We start from the raw sequence: 15,777 nt of genomic DNA on the forward strand, positions 1-15,777 counted from the left end.
ACTTTGTTCCCAGGTTCCCCCGCAAACTGGCGACTGCATTCGGCCATAAGGAGAGTGGTGCTGAGTTCGCGCAGTCATTGGCGGGCTCGCAGCTCTATCTCCTGTAGCTGGTTCCCGTGGCTTCAGCAGCCAAAGCCGGTCCGCAGCTTCAGTAGCTTCGCGGCTCCAGAAGCCAAGGCTGGGTCCTAGGCTTCAAGCCGGTTCCGTGGTTGGAGCGCTCGGGGGACTTATTCTGAGTTTTATGGTTTAGAGTTTCCCTTTTGGATGGGCACCCACCAGTTCGCTGTGCAGCCTGAACCGCCAGCCCCCTCCAACTCCTGGGGGAAAGGTGCCCACCCTTTTGGCTAGTTCAAAATGTCTGTTTCCCGGGCAGGATCCCTTCCCTTCAATTGTCCAACAGTTTGACCAGCTCCCCATGGTTTTGAGTGGCTCTCCTTTCGGATGCCTCCCTCAGTTCAGTATTAATTATTTGTCAATTGGATTTTGTCAGCATTTATAAGCTGCTGACTTCCGTAGGGTAGGAGCCTGCAGGCTGGCATGGATGAGCAGGGAAGAATCTCTACAACAAAGTCTGTGATTTTAAATTACCCCTCATATATAGCAAACCGCCAGTTCTCTGGGCGTCTCCAGCTGTCTGTCCACTCCAATAATCCACACACAGGGAAGGTCCAGACCACCTTTCCTCTCACCTGGTGGCTTGGGAGAGGTGGGATACACGTCCGTCCTGTCTGCCATCATTCTCCGCCTCTCGATACCACAATTTATTAATCCATTTGTGGATCAATGGGCACTTGGGCTTTTTCCATGACTTAGCAATTATGAATTGAGCTGCAATAAACATTATGGTACAAATATCTTTGTTATGATGTTATTTTTGGTCTTCTGGGTATATGCCTAGTAGAGGAATTATAAGATTGAATGGAAGATCTATTTTTAGAGCTCTAAGTGTTCTCCAAACATCTTTCCAAAAGGAATGCATTAATTTGCATTCCCAGCAGCAGTGTAGAAGTGTTCCCTATTCTCCACATCCACGCCAACATCTCTGGTCTTGGGATTTTGTCATATAGGCTAATCTTACTGGAGTTACATGATATCTCAAAGTAGTTTTGATTTGCATTTCTCTGATGATTAAAGATGATGAGCATTTTTTCATATGTCTGTTGGCTGTGCGCCTGTCTTCTTCAGAGAAGTTTCTCTTCAAGTCCCTTACCCAGCCTGCGATGTCATCACTTTTTCTTTCCTTGCTTATATGTTTGAGTTCTCTGCTGATTCTGGTTATTAAATCTTTGTCGGAGACATAACCTGCAAATATCTTCTCCCATTCTGAGGGCTGTTTGCTTGCTTTACTTACTGTGTTCTTGGCTGTGCAGAAGCTTTTTAGTTTGATCAGGTCCCAGTAGTGTATTTTTGAAACTGCTTCAATTCCCCAGGGGATCCTCCTCATAAAATACTTGCCCAGACCGATTTCTTCAAGGGTTTTCCCTGCACTTTCTTCTAGTATTTTTATAGTTTCATGTCTTAAGTTTAAATCTTTAATCCAGTGAGAGTCTATCTTAGTTAATGGTGAAAGGTGTGGGTCCAGTTTCAGTCTTCTACAGGTTGCCAGCCAGTTCAACCGGCACCATTTCTGAAATAGGGAATCTTTCCCCCACTGAATGTTTTTCTTATTTTTTTTTATTTTTTATTTTTTTGTAGAGACAGAGTCTCACTTTATGGCCCTCGGCAGAGTACCGTGGCCTCACACAGCCCACAGCAACCTCCAACTCCTGGGCTCAAGCGATTCTCCTGCCCCAGCCTCCTGAGTAGCTGGGACCACAGGCGCCTACCACAACGCCCGGCTATTTCTTGGTTGCAATTTGGCTGGGGCCGGGTTCGAACCCACCACCCTCGCTATATGGGGCCGGCGCCCTACCGACTGAGCCACAGGTGCTGCCCTCACTGAATGTTTTTAATTGGCTTGTCAAAGATCAACTAATGGTAAGTAGCTGGATTCATCTCATGGTTCTCTATTCTATTCCAGACATCTACTCCTCTGTTTTTGTGCCAGTACCATGCTGTTTTGATCCCTATCAATTTGTAGTATAGTCTGAGTTCTGGTAGCGTGATTCCTCCTGCTTTGTTTTTATTTGTGAGTAATGTCTTGGTTATTCAAGGAGCTTTAATAGGGATTGCATTAAAATTATATATTGCTTTGCGTAATATAGACATTTTCACAATTTTGATTCTTCCCAGCCATGAGCCTGGTATATGTTTCCATTTGTTAAAATTTTCAGCTATTTCTTTTCTTAGAGTTTCATAGTTCTCTTTATAGAGATCTTTGACGTCCTTTGTTAGATAAACTCCCAAATATCTCATCTTTTTGGCACTACTGTGAATGGAATAGTGTCCTCAACTGTTTTTTCAGCTTGACTATTGTTGGTATATATAAAGGCTACCAATTTATGAATGTTGATTTTTGTAACCTGAGATACTGCTGTATTCCTTGATCACTCCTTAGAGTTTTGTATTAGAATCCCAGGTGTTTTCCAGGTATACAATCCTATTATCTGCAAAGACCGAAAGTCATCTTCTCTGACCCTACATGGATACCCTTGTTCACCTTTTTTTCCCCTAATTGCGGTGGCTAAAACTTCCAGTACAGTGTTAAAGAGCAGTGGAAACAATGGGAAGCTTTGCCTGGTTCCAGAACTGAGTGGAAATGATTTCAATTTAACTCCATTCAATACGATATTGCCTGTGGGTTTGCTGTGGATGGCCTGTATCAGTTTAAGAAATGTCCCTTCTATACCAATTTTCTTAAGTGTTCTGAACATGAATGGATGTTGTATATTACTAAAAGCTTTTTCTGCATCAATTGAGAGAATCATATGGTCTTTGGTTTTTAATTTATTTATGTGCTGAATTATACTTATAGATTTACGGATATTGAACCGGCCTTGAGACCCTCAGATAAAACCGACTTGGTCATGATGTACAATTTCTTTGATGTGTTGCTGGATTCTGTTTGTTATTGGATCTTGTTGAATATTTTTGCATCTATATTCATTAGTGATATTGGTCTGTAATTTTCTTTTCTTGTTGGTTTTTTTCCTGGTTTTGGGGATCAGAGTCATGTTTGCTTCATAGAATATGTTGGGTAGTCTTCTTTCTTTTTCTACATTTTGGAACAGGTTGAGTAATATAGGTACTAATTCCTTTTTAAAGGTTTGGTAGAATTCTGACATGAAACCATCTGATCCCAGGCTTTTCTTTTTAGAGAGCTTTTGTATGGTTGATGCTATTTCCGTACTTGATATGGGCCTGTTAAACATTTCCTCTTTATTCTGGCTAACTCTGGGAAGGTGACTTGCTCCCAAGTATTGGTCAATTTCCTTTAGATTTTCATATTTCTGAGAATAAAGTTTCTTGTAATATTCATTAAGGATTTTTTGAATTTCTGAAGAGTCTGTTGTTATTTCATCTTTGTAGTTACTCATTGATGAGATTAGAGATTTTACTCTTTTTTCTCTGGTTAGGTTGGCCAATGGTTTATCTATTTTACTGACCTTTTCATAAAACCAACTTTTTGATTTCTTGATCTCTTGTATAATTCTTTTGTTTTCAATTTCATTTACTTCTGCTCTAATTTTGGTTATTTCTTTTCTTCTACTGGGCTCGGGGTGGGAATGTTCTTCCTTTTCCTGTTGCTTGAGATGTCCCATTAAGTTATTAACTTCCTCTCTTTCCGTTCTCTTGACGAAGGCTTGCAGTGCTATAAATTTCCCTCTTAGGACTGCCTTTGCTGTATCCCAGAGGTTCTGATAATTCATGTCTTCATTGTCATCTTGATCTAAAACTTGGCAATTTCCTTCTTAATCTCATCTCTGACCCAGCTGTCATTCAGCATAATGTTATTCAACTTCCATGTTTTTGTATGAGTATGCAGATTCCAGTTGTTACTGAGCTCAACTTTATTCCATGGTGGTCCGAGAAGATGCAAGGAATAATTTCTATTCCTTTAAATTTACTGAGGTTAGACTTGTGACCTAAGATGTGATCGATTTTGGAGTATGTTCTGCAGGCTGATGAGAAGTATGTGTATTCATTTTGGGGGGGATGAAATGTTCTGTAGATGTCTGCTAAATCCAAATTTTGGATGGTTAGGTTTAATTCTAAAATTTCTTTGCTCAGCTTCTTGCTGGAGGATCGATCCAACACCGCCAAAGGAGTGTTGAAACCCCAAGTATTATGGAGCTGGAGGAAATCAAGTTGCTCATGTCTGTTAGAGTTTCTCTTATAAATTGAGGTGCATTCTGGTTGGGTTCATAGATATTAATAATTGAGGTCTCATTATATTGAGTATTGCCCTTAACAAATATGAAGAGACCATTCTTGTCCTTCCCTACTTTTGTTGGTTTAAAGCCTATTGTATCTGCAAATAAAATTGCAACACGTGCTTTTTTCTGATTATCATTTGCCTGAAATATGGATGACCATCTTTTCACCCTGAGTCTGTATTTGTTTTTAGGTACGATGTGACTCTTATATGCAGCAAATGTCTGGCCTGAGTTTTTGTATCCAGTCAGCTAACCTGTACCTCTTTAGAGGACAGTTTAAGCCATTCACATTAATGGAGAGTATTGATAAGTCTGGTGGAATTTTGGGTATCAATTTTTGTGAAAGTCCAGTGGACATTTTTAATCCTTTTACCACTGTGGAAGCTGGAGTTTGATCCAAAGTTTCTGAGTGAGTTTGCTTTTGTGGTAGAGGATTGGGCTGGTCATTATGGAGGATAGGTCTGAGAATATCCTGAATAGCTGGTTTGGTTATGGAAAATTTCTTCAACATATGAATGTTATTAAAGTATTTAATTTCTCCATCATAAATGAAACTCAGTTTAGCTGGATACAGGATCCTGGGTTGAAAGTTATTTTGCCTTAGGAGATTAAAAGATGATGACCAGCCTCTTCTGGCTTGAAAAGTTTCATCAGAGAGATCTGTAGTCATTCTAATATTCTTCCCTTTGTTGTTAATGGATTTCTTTCGTCTGGCTGCTTTCAAAATTTTCTCCTTCATATTAACTTTAGTGAAGTTAGTCATGATATGCCTAGGGGTTGTCTTATTGGATCTGAGTCGTGCTGGGGTTCTGAAACTGTCTGCTATCTGAATTTCAGAATCTCTTGGCATGTCTGGAAAATTCTCTTTCATAATTTCATGGAGAAGGGCCTCTGTGCCTAGAGAGGCTACTTCATCAGTTTCAGGGATTCCAATGAGGTGAGCATTAGCCTTCTTCAAATTATCCCAGAGCTCTCTGAGAGAATGATCCGTTTTTGCTCTCCATTTCTCTTCTCTTTGAGAGTTTGGGAGCGTTCAAAACCTTTGTCTTTAATGTCAGAAATCCTTTCTTCTGCTTGTTCCACTCTGTTACTGAGGGATTCTACTGTGTTTTTCAAATCATTGATGGCTGCAAATTCTTGCTTCAGTGAGCCAAAATCTTTGGTGGTTTTGTCTTTAAGTTTATTAAATTCTTGAGACAACTTTTGAATTTCTCCTCAAATTTCTAATTCGACTTTTGAATTGCCGCTCAAATTTCTAATCCCAAATTTTCCTCCATTTTATTAATCTTGTTTTTAGTCCAAATTCTGAATTCGATTTCTGACATCTCGGCCAGCTGTTTATGAATTAAATCTTCAGTTACATCTGCCATATCTTTCCTTGTGGGCGTTGATCTATTCTGGTTATTCATATTACCAGATTTTTTCCACTGATTCCACCCCATGATTGTTTACACCATTTGATTTTTCCCCTGGAGCTTTGTCAAAGACCCGTACAGTGTTATGGCCTGAGAAACTGGGGCCCTGTTTGGTGTGGTGGGACTAAGTGGTTCTGTCTTGTTTTTACCTTGTTTCTGTTCGACCCTAGTGAAACAGTTACTGTGGGTTGAAGTCTCAGCTGTGGAGAAATACCAGCAATTAAGTCACCCCACACCTACACAGGCAACAATTGGAAAAGGAAAATCAAACCTTCCTGCAACCACACACCCAGGGCACCACCTGAATATTCCTCAGGCAATTGCCTCAGTTCCAAGGTCCAAATTAATTGTCTCAGTCAGCACCTGTCTCAGGTGGGAGAGTTTAGAAAGTCTCTGGCAACAGATCACATGGGTCTGGTGACTACTCTGATATGCCTTGCTCCAGTGCTGCATGGAGTGAGGAGGAGCCACCCAGCAAATAGATCAGTCTGGGAAGGTTGAAGCCTCCTTCCCCACCTTGCACCTCTGTCAAACCCAGTCACTGATAGCCCCGCAGTTGGCTGAACCAGTTGCCTGTAGTGAACAGATACTCCAGGGGTTTGCACCTTCCTGAATCACAAGGAAATCTGTTTCTTCTCACCCATGCCACTGCGCTCTGCCTCTATCTAGCAGGGGGAGGTGAGGCCTGACAACCTCAGGTGCTTGATGGAGGCTGGGGGGTGTTCACTCAGTTCCAGCCCCACCCTGATTAATGTTACTAATAGAATAGAACAGAACAACTTTGCAGTAATTTGTTTCTGTCCCTGCTAAATTCCCCTGCAGAAGAGAAGCTGTTTTGAGTTCCCAGATCCTGCACCTTAGGCCCTGTCTTTGCTCCTGCAGGTTTTTATTCACTTACCTGGCAGTTCTAGACTCCTGTCTTCCTTTGTCTATAGGCTGAGCATCCCCTGATGGCTGGGTGCATCTTAGGCTCAGTAAAGTGGTCCTCTGGTTCAGCCCCACCCTGGGATCTTCCTGGGTCTGCAAATGCATTTCTAGTCCCTATGGTCCACGAGTTCGGTACCGCCTCAGGCAAACCCTTTACTCACAGGGCCTGCGTTTCTGTACCAGATTTATTCCATGGTGGTTGCCACCTGAGTAGATGCCCGGTCTCCTCTGGTTTCCCAGGGAGACAGGGGATGTGGCTTCAGAATATCCAGGAGTGAGCCCTATTGTTGGTAAAAGATGGCTGCTGTTCTGCACCTCGGGGCACCGCCACTCCAGTGTGGTTCCCTCTCAGCTGACCATCCTCTCCTCACTCCCATGCCCCAGAGTCAGCACTGCCCAGCTGCAGTTTAGGCACTGTCCACACCCCTTGAGAAATCCCCCAAGAATCTGGACTCCTGGGGGACAGGCCTCCAGACTTCAGAGTGAGAGTGGAGGGGAGTGCTGGTACAGAATATATACAGTTTTATACAGTTTTATGCCTGGCAGAAGAATGCCATGGCACCGTAGTAAGGGAGGTAGGTCCAGTTTTTAGGGGGTCTCTCCCGTGGAGTGTAGTGGGAGGACCTTTGAACTCTGATCATTTGTTTGTGGGGAACTCAGAGCCATTCTCATGGGGGAGGGGACTCCTGTCTGCTTGGTGATGGATTTTGTACCTTTTGTTTGTATCCTTGGGGTCGCAGCTCACCTCAGCAGGGTTGATGTGTGTTCTTCAACCTTCTCTCTTGGTGCAGCCCAAATCCACCAGGTTACTTGCTAAATTTCTGTCCTTTAACTCTCCTTCTGGATGAGAGCCTCTGTGGGAAGCTGGTTTCAGTCAGCCATTTTGTCTCCACCCCCGACACCATTCTGTATTACATGTCTCATGATGACTTAGTGAGGCAGCAATTATCAATAATATTTCAAACTACCATTGCAATATTAGGCATTTAATGTTCTTTAGAAGTCAAGTAAGCATTCTTAATTGATTATTAAGGTTCCTTCTATACCTTGATAGTGCCTCACACATCCCCCACTGTGCTTAACAATTGGCTATCCACGTTACTCTGCATGAGGAGCTAAGATTTGGAAGGGCCCAAACCTTGTTTTCTATTTTCTGCCAATAAAGTTTTATAACAAAAGTAAATATAATTCCTTATCTATTATTTTTTAATCTCAGTATGGGCTTCTACAACATCTCAGAAGAAAACATAACCCCTCCAAAAGACAAATTATGGATGAAGAATGATGTTCAATGAAAAGTTGACAGATGAGTACTTTCTTGTCAATGCAAATAGTGAGGCATTCTGCTTAAGTAGTAGAGAATTTGTGCAAGTTTTCAAAGACTATAATTTGGAAAGGCATTTGATGCAAAAACATGCTGCCATAGTTGATATGTATTGAAGGGTTGTATCATGAGGACAATGTAGCAGAACTGAACTGCTGAAAAGAACTGAAAAGCCTGTCTTCCCAACAAATTTTTTTTGCAAAAGTAACTCAGATTCTACTGTAAAAGCTAGTTACATAGTAGTATATTTAGTAGAAAAAATCAAAACTATTTACTAATGGTGAATTTATTAAGCAAATGTGACAGATATAATTTGCCTATGAGAAAAGGCGGATATTTCTAAAATCAGTTTGTCTCATTAAGCTATAGTGTATATTGATTTGTGTACATTGATTTTTTTAACTGAATTTATGAATTCTACAAGTCTTTTTTGCAGAATCTTTGTGGTTTTCTAGGTACAAGATCATATTGTCGGCAAAGAGTGATAATTTGCCCTCTTCTTTCTCCATGTGAATACCCTTTATGTCCTTCTCTGGTGTAATTTCTCTGGCTGGACTTCCAACACTATGTTGAATAGAACTAGTGATAATTGGCAACTATGTCTGGGCCCAGTTCTAAGTAAGAATGTTTTCAATTTTTCCCTGTTCAGTATGATGTTGGCTGTGGGTTAGTCATATATGGATTTTATAATTGTGAGATAAGTCCAATCTATGACTATTTTATTTTATTTTAGTTTTTTTGATACAGAGTCTTACTCTGTCACCATGGGTAAAGTGCCCTAGTGTCATAGCTCACAGCAACCTCAAACTCCTGGTTTTGTGCAATCCTCTTGCCTCAGGCTCCTGAGTAGCTGTGACTACAGGTACCTACCAAAATACCCAAATGGCTTTTTCTATTTTTAGTAGAGATGTAGTCTCACTCTTTCTCAGACTGGTCTCAAACTGAACTCAGGTGATCCACCTGCCTCAGACTCCCATAGTGCTATGATTACAGGTTTGAGCCACCATGGCCAACCTTCTATGCCTATTTTATAAATAGTTCTTATCACAAAATGATGCTTGTTTTTTCCAAATGCTTTTTCTGCATCTATTAACAGGATCATATGGCCTTTCTTTTTGCTTCTATTTATGTGGTGAATTACATTTATAGACTTGTGTATGTTAAACTATCCTCGCATTTCTGAGATGAAGCCCACTTGGTCATGGTGAGTTTTTATGTGAATTTAGTTTTCTGGGATTTTAGTGAGAATTGTTTGCACCTATATCCATAAGAGATATTGGTCTGTAGTGTTCTTTTTATTGCTGCTGTTGTTGTTGAGTCTTTTCCTGGCTTTGGTATCAAGGTGATTTTGAACTCATAAAATGTGTTGGGGAGGATTCCTTCCATCTTTATGTTATGAAATTATTTCTGATGAATAAATACCAGTTCTTCTTTGTAAGTCTGGTACAATCTGGCTGTGAAACCATTTGTTCTGGGACTTTTTTTTTTTTTTTTTTTTGAGACAGAGCCTCAAGCTGTCACTCTGTTAGAGTGCTGTGGCATCACAGCTCATAGCAACTTCCAACTCCTGGGCTCAAGCGATTCTCCTGCCTCTGCCTCTCAAGTAGCTGGGACTACAGGTGCCTGCCACAATGCCCAGCTATTTTTTTGTTGCAGCTGTCATTATTGTTTGGCAGGCCTAGGCTGGATTCAAACCCACCAGCTCAGGTGTATGTGACTGGTGCCTTAGCCACTTGAGCCACAGGTGCTGAGCCTGGGACTAGTTTTTGTTATAAATTTTTTTCTTGTTGCTTTAATTTGGTACTCAATATCAGTCTCTTTAGGAAAGTGATTTTTTACTGATTGAGGCTAGAGAATCTGTGAGTTTCCAAGAATTTGTTCACTTCCTCCATGTTTTGAAGTTTATATGTAAAGATACTTTTACCATATTCAGACATGATTTTTTATATTTATGTGGTATCAGTTGGGATTTCTCCTTTTTCATTCCTGATTGATCTTATTAGAATTATTTCTCTTCTGCTTCTGATTAATCTATCAGTGGTCTGTCAATTTTGTTTATCTTTTCAAAGAACCAACTTTTTGCTTTCCTAATCTTCTATATAATTCTTTTGTTCTCAATTTCATTTAGTTCTTCTCTGATCTTGATTATTTCTTTTCTTCTGCTGGGTTTGGGATTGGTTTGCTTTTTCTTTTCCAGCTCCTTGAGATGATTCATTAAATTGTTGATTTGTGATGTTACTAATTTTTGAATGTGGGCATTTAAGGCTCTGGATTTTCCTATCAGGATTGCATTAACTGTATCCCACAGATTCTGATAATTTGTGTTTCCTTTATCATTGAGTTCAAAGAATCTTATGATTTCCATCTTAATTTTCTCCTTGTCTTGACTGCCATTCAACAGTAGGTTGTTTAGTTTCCATGACTTTGTGTAGAGATGAATGTTTCTCTTGCAGTTGATTTCTAATTTTACTCTGCTGTGATCTGAGAAGACACTAAGTATAATTATGATTTTTTTACTTTTTTGAGGAATGTTTAGTAGCTTAGGACATGATCAATTTTAGAGAATGTTCCATGAGCTGATAAGAAGAAAGTATATTTGGTGTTTGTGGGTAGAATGCTTTATAATAGTCTTTTAGGCCTGTTTGTTCTAGAGTTATGTTTTAGATCCATTTATTTTTTGTTTGAAAAATCTGTCCTGTTCTGTCAGAGGTGTGTTAAAGTCTCCAACTATTATGTTACTCCTGTTTATCATTTGGTTTAGATCAAGTAGGATTTGCTTTATAAATCTGAGTACACTTGTGTCAGGGGCATACATTTTTGGATTCTTATGTCTTCTTATTGAATTATTGCTTTTTGCATTATATAATGACAATCTTTGTCTTTCTTTTCTTTGGTTGATTGAAGTCTGTGCTATTTTTTTTTTTTAATTTCAGGATAATGTGCAGGTACAAACAACCATGTCACAATATTTTAATTTGTCAGTTAAAGTCGTTCTTGTAGCTGTGTCCTGCACCCAAAAGGGATGCCATAAACCCATACATTGTGTTAAGTGAGAGCAACCCAAACACCCCTCCTCCATTCACATTCTCCCTCATTCCCTCTGCCTCCAACTTGAATTAAAATTAGTTTTTCTCCTCTGTGAACATGTATTGGTTCATATAATGGCTTCATATTAATGAATATTTACTTTTCCATTGTTGTGGTACTTTACTAAGAAAAATGTGCTTCAACTCAATCCAGGTTAATACAAAAGAGATAAAGTCACCATATTTTTATGGTTGAATAGTATTCCATGGTATATACATACCATAGTTAGTCAATCTCTTCCTGAGGTGATAGGCATTTAGGTTGTTTCCACATCTTGGTGATTACAAATTGAGCTGCAATAAACAATCTGTGCAAATGTCCTTAGGATAAAATTACATTTTTTCTTCTGGGTAGATGCCTCGTAGTGGGATTATGGAGTCAAATGGGAAGTGTAATTTGAGTTCTTTGAGGATACTTCATATGTCCTTATAAAGAGGCTGCATTAGATTGCAGTACCACCAACACTGTAGAAGTGTTTGCCTCTTTCCAAATCCATGCCAGCATCTGCAACTTTGGGACTTAATGATGTGGGCTAATCTTACTGGAGTTAGGTGATATCCCAGGGACAATGAAAAATTTTTCATATGTTTCTTAGTCATTTGATTTGCATTTCTGATGATTAGGGACAACAAGAATTTTTTTCATATGTTTCTTAGTCATTTGTCTGTCTTTCTCAGAGAATGTTCTGTTCTTGTCTCTTGCCCAGTGAATGATGAGATTGTTTGCTCTTTTTTTACTGATTAATTTGAGTTCTCTATACATCATAGTTAACAACCCTTTGTTCGATTCATAATATGCAAATATCTTTTCTTATCGTATGTTTGTTTATTTTGTTTATTCCTATAACTCTCTAAATGATTTATGTGCTGTTGTTCTTCTCTTCTATACATCTTTAATTGATTGTGTTAGCTCAAAAACATTGCTTTCAATCTCTGAGATTCTTTCTTCTTGGTTTAATCTGTTACTGAAACTTTCTGCTGAGTTTGAAAGTCACTGAATGACTTTTGCATTTAAGTTGAACTATAAAATTTGCATGTCTTCCTTGTGCAGGAGCAATGTAATCTTCTTTGTATCATTCCGATTTTAATATATGTGCTGCTGAAGTCAGAGCTCTAATACCATTTTAAAGCAAATTTATAGCAGATATTCAAGGCATATAATTTCCTAATTCTGATAATTATTTTGGAGAACAGAAAAAAATGAGAAAGTTATTCAACTAATTTTGAGACATTTGTATCACCTTAATGCTCAAAAAACAAACAAACCAAGAACATTGCAACACACAAAGATAATGGACCAATATCACTTATAAATATAGGCACAAAATCCTACTTAAAATATTAGCAAGTCCATTCAATTAGTGTTTCTTAGAGATTGTAAACTATGTAAGAATATTTTAACATTAGAAAATCTTTGAAAAGTATTCATTGTATTAACAAGATAATTAGGATACAAGTATTATCTTTGTGTTAGATGCAAAAAAGACTTAATAAAAATCATAACCTACCCATTACAAAATATTTCTTGTAAATTAATAATACAGGGCACTTCCTTTGCCTGATGAAGGGAATATAACAAAAATTTATAGCATATTATGCATAATAGTAAAATGTTAAGAGTCATTCTTTCCCTTTAAGATCAGAAGCAAGACCAGGATGCCTACTATCACACTATCACTGTCTTTATTATATATAGTATTATCTAAATATTTCAAGAAAAAAAGAGGCTATAAAGATTCAAGAGGAAGATAAACAATTATCTTTACTTATGAAAGTAATTAAAGCATTATAAGTACAAAACCAGAACACACACATACCCAGACACACACACACACACATCCTTTTATTAGTTGAACATGGCTATTATCCCCTCTTGTTTACTCCAATTCTGATTTCTCTGGTCCACAAATTTTTATCTTGTGCCTTTTTTAAAATTTATTTATTTTTATTGTTAAATCATAGCTATGTACATTAGGGCAATCAAGGGGTACAATGCGTGGGTTTCATATACAATCTGAAATATTCTCATCAAAGTGTTCAACGTAGTCTTCATGGCATTTTCTTAGTTACTGTATGTAGACATTTGTATTCTGCATTTAGTAAGTTTCACCTGTACCCATTCTAAGATGCACCATAGATGTGGCCCCACCCATTACCCTCCCTCCACCAAAACCTCCCCCCTCCTTTTTTTTTTTTTTTTTTTTTTGTAGAGACAGAGTCTTACTTTATCACCCTCAGTAGAGTGCCTTGGCATCACACAACTCACAGCAACCTCCAGTTCCTGGGCTTAGGTGATTCTCTTGCCTCAGCCTCCCAAGTAGCTGGAATTACAGGTGCCTGCCACATCGCCCAGCTATTTTTTGGTTGCAATTTGGCTGGGGCCAGGTTTGAACCCACCATCCTTTTTATGTGTGGCTGGTGCCCGACCCGCTGAGCCACAGGTGCCACCCTATCTTGTGATATTGTTTCTCAACCTTCTAGCATCCCATTACTACTCTCCTTGGCCTAGTCCATTTTGTTAGCATCTTTACAGGATGTCTTCCAGAAGTGGGCACAGCACCATTCCAAAATGATATAGAAGTGTGATAACTTCAAGTTCATGAAAGTGTTTTGAGAAGATGCTTCATGTCAATGTATACTGAATTTAAAGATAATGGAAGGCCATATCACTTCACACTTGATTCTATTCGTCCTATTTGGCCTAATGAACCCAAAGTCAAGAACTCTAAATACTCTTCATTACCTTTCCTCTCATTGTATCTATACCATAACTTTAGCCTGAATACATCTTGGACAGAATCTGTCATCCTTATAAATTTGCTACCTCCTACCTATACATCCTTTACATTGATAAGCATACCTTTCAAGAATTCATTCCAGAAAATTATGGAGTGGGATAAACTCACCAGTTCAGATAGTGTAGATTCTCTGACAAGAATTATACATTGCAAAGAGTCAGCTAAAGTGAGGCCATAAAATCCATTATAGGTAGAACAAGTCCTCATCTGCCAGGTTGCTTAGATTTAATCCAGCTGTGATTCACTGAAATGGAGTAGTGATCAATACAAATAACTTTGGGAGGGAAGAAGCAGCTGATATTTTTATTTGTGGAAATACCACTGAGGCTATCCTTGACCTCATCAAGTAATCCACCTCTTCAGCTCTCCTAATCCCTAAATATAGAAAGCCATTTCAAAAGCAATTTTATAAGTTGTTTCTTTTTTCCCCTCTCGAAAATTCCTGCTCACCTTTCAAGTACCAATTCAAATATCACTTTCTCTCTGTTGTGTCCCTGACTATGTACCATCATGCTCAACTCCTAGTACAGGGATAAATAGTAGCTTGCTAATAGTTGCTCATAAATAATAGTTTGCTCCTCTGACCTAATATTCTGATTGATTGTAGTCAGTGATTCATGTGTATGACTCACTAGTTTGGGCACTTCTTGAGAACAGAATTTGGGTATAACTTGTGTTTGTTTCCTCAGTGCCCTGCACAGGATTTGCCCCATGAGAGGAGCTCAATAAATGTTTCTTCAATGAAAAAAGTGCCTATGTGAACCCCTCAAATTAAAGTCTACTGTAGAGTGATTTAGTTTTGTCATTATTAAGTTGGATAGTCCTTTTCCAAAATCTTCCTGAGGAGCTAGGAGTATAAATTTCAATTGTTCAAATGTCCAAAAACAAACAAACAAACAAAAAAGACAAAGGTTGCATCCAGTTCTCCCTATACTATGTTCTGATATGGAAATAGGATTACCATAGTCTTTTCTTTCTTTTTTTCTGATTTTCCCACTTTTATTTATATTAAGGCTGATTAATGGGGCCAGGGAGCCTTAGTCATTTCTATCTTTTTATATTTGACTGGGGCAAGGAGTGGCCTCAAAGTATTTGGTCATGAAGTGGGGACCCATGATTCTACTCAGAGAGAGAAAAATGTTGAAATCCTTTAGCCATTGTGTAAATTGTTTCAAAAGCTGTCAGGCAGGACCAGAAGGGTGAAGACTTGCCTATTATACAGCACAGAAAATATTGGCTTAATTCAATACTATCTATTCACTTCTGATTACAAAATGCTTACCATAAATGTGTGAATATATTGGGAGGAGTGGAATGTGGGAAAACAAGGAAGAGGTGGCCTCAAAAAGAATCCACCAAGAATAGGCAAAACCTGGTACATAGAAACTGCACCATAAATAACATGTATTACTAATTGAATGAATGAGTGAGTGATCTGGCTGTGAATTCAACAGAGAAATCTACTTTGGGTGATAAAGAATAAAAGAATCAGAGCCCAGGAGATTGCTGTGAGCTGCGATGCCATGGCACTCTACCCAGGGCAACAGCTTGAGGCTCTGTCTCAAAAAAAAAAAAAAAAAAAGATTTATGGGTGGCAGCCTGTGGCTCAAAGGAGTAGGGCTCCAGCCCCATATGCCAGAGGTGGTGGGTTCAAACCCAGCCCTGGCCAAAAACTGCAGAAAAAAAAAAAGAATAAAAGAATCATAGGCTGTTCGCATTAAAAGAGCAATTAGAAAGCAAAGAAAAAAATGTGAAATAAAAGTGTAAGGGTTGGCAAAAAAATGAACAAAAAAAGAAGGTGTATCCAGTGTTTGGAGGAGAAACTTAGGGTTTTAAATCAATGTTTCTCTGAGGCTCCCATAGCTCAGTGGGTAGGGAGCTGGCCACATACACCGAAGCTGGTGGGTTTGA

General features: G+C 38.9%; 1 non-coding gene across 1 annotated transcript; it reads right to left on the minus strand.

The window, feature by feature from the left end:
- Nucleotides 1-12,074: 12,074 nt before the first annotated feature.
- Nucleotides 12,075-12,182, minus strand: LOC128578779 (U6 spliceosomal RNA). The gene has a single exon (XR_008377905.1). It is a non-coding gene; the product is annotated as a U6 spliceosomal RNA (small nuclear RNA).
- Between the last annotated feature and the right edge of the window lie 3,595 nt (nucleotides 12,183-15,777).

Source organism: Nycticebus coucang, chromosome X, assembly GCF_027406575.1.
Source record: "Nycticebus coucang isolate mNycCou1 chromosome X, mNycCou1.pri, whole genome shotgun sequence".
Classification (NCBI taxonomy): Eukaryota; Metazoa; Chordata; class Mammalia; order Primates; family Lorisidae; genus Nycticebus; species Nycticebus coucang.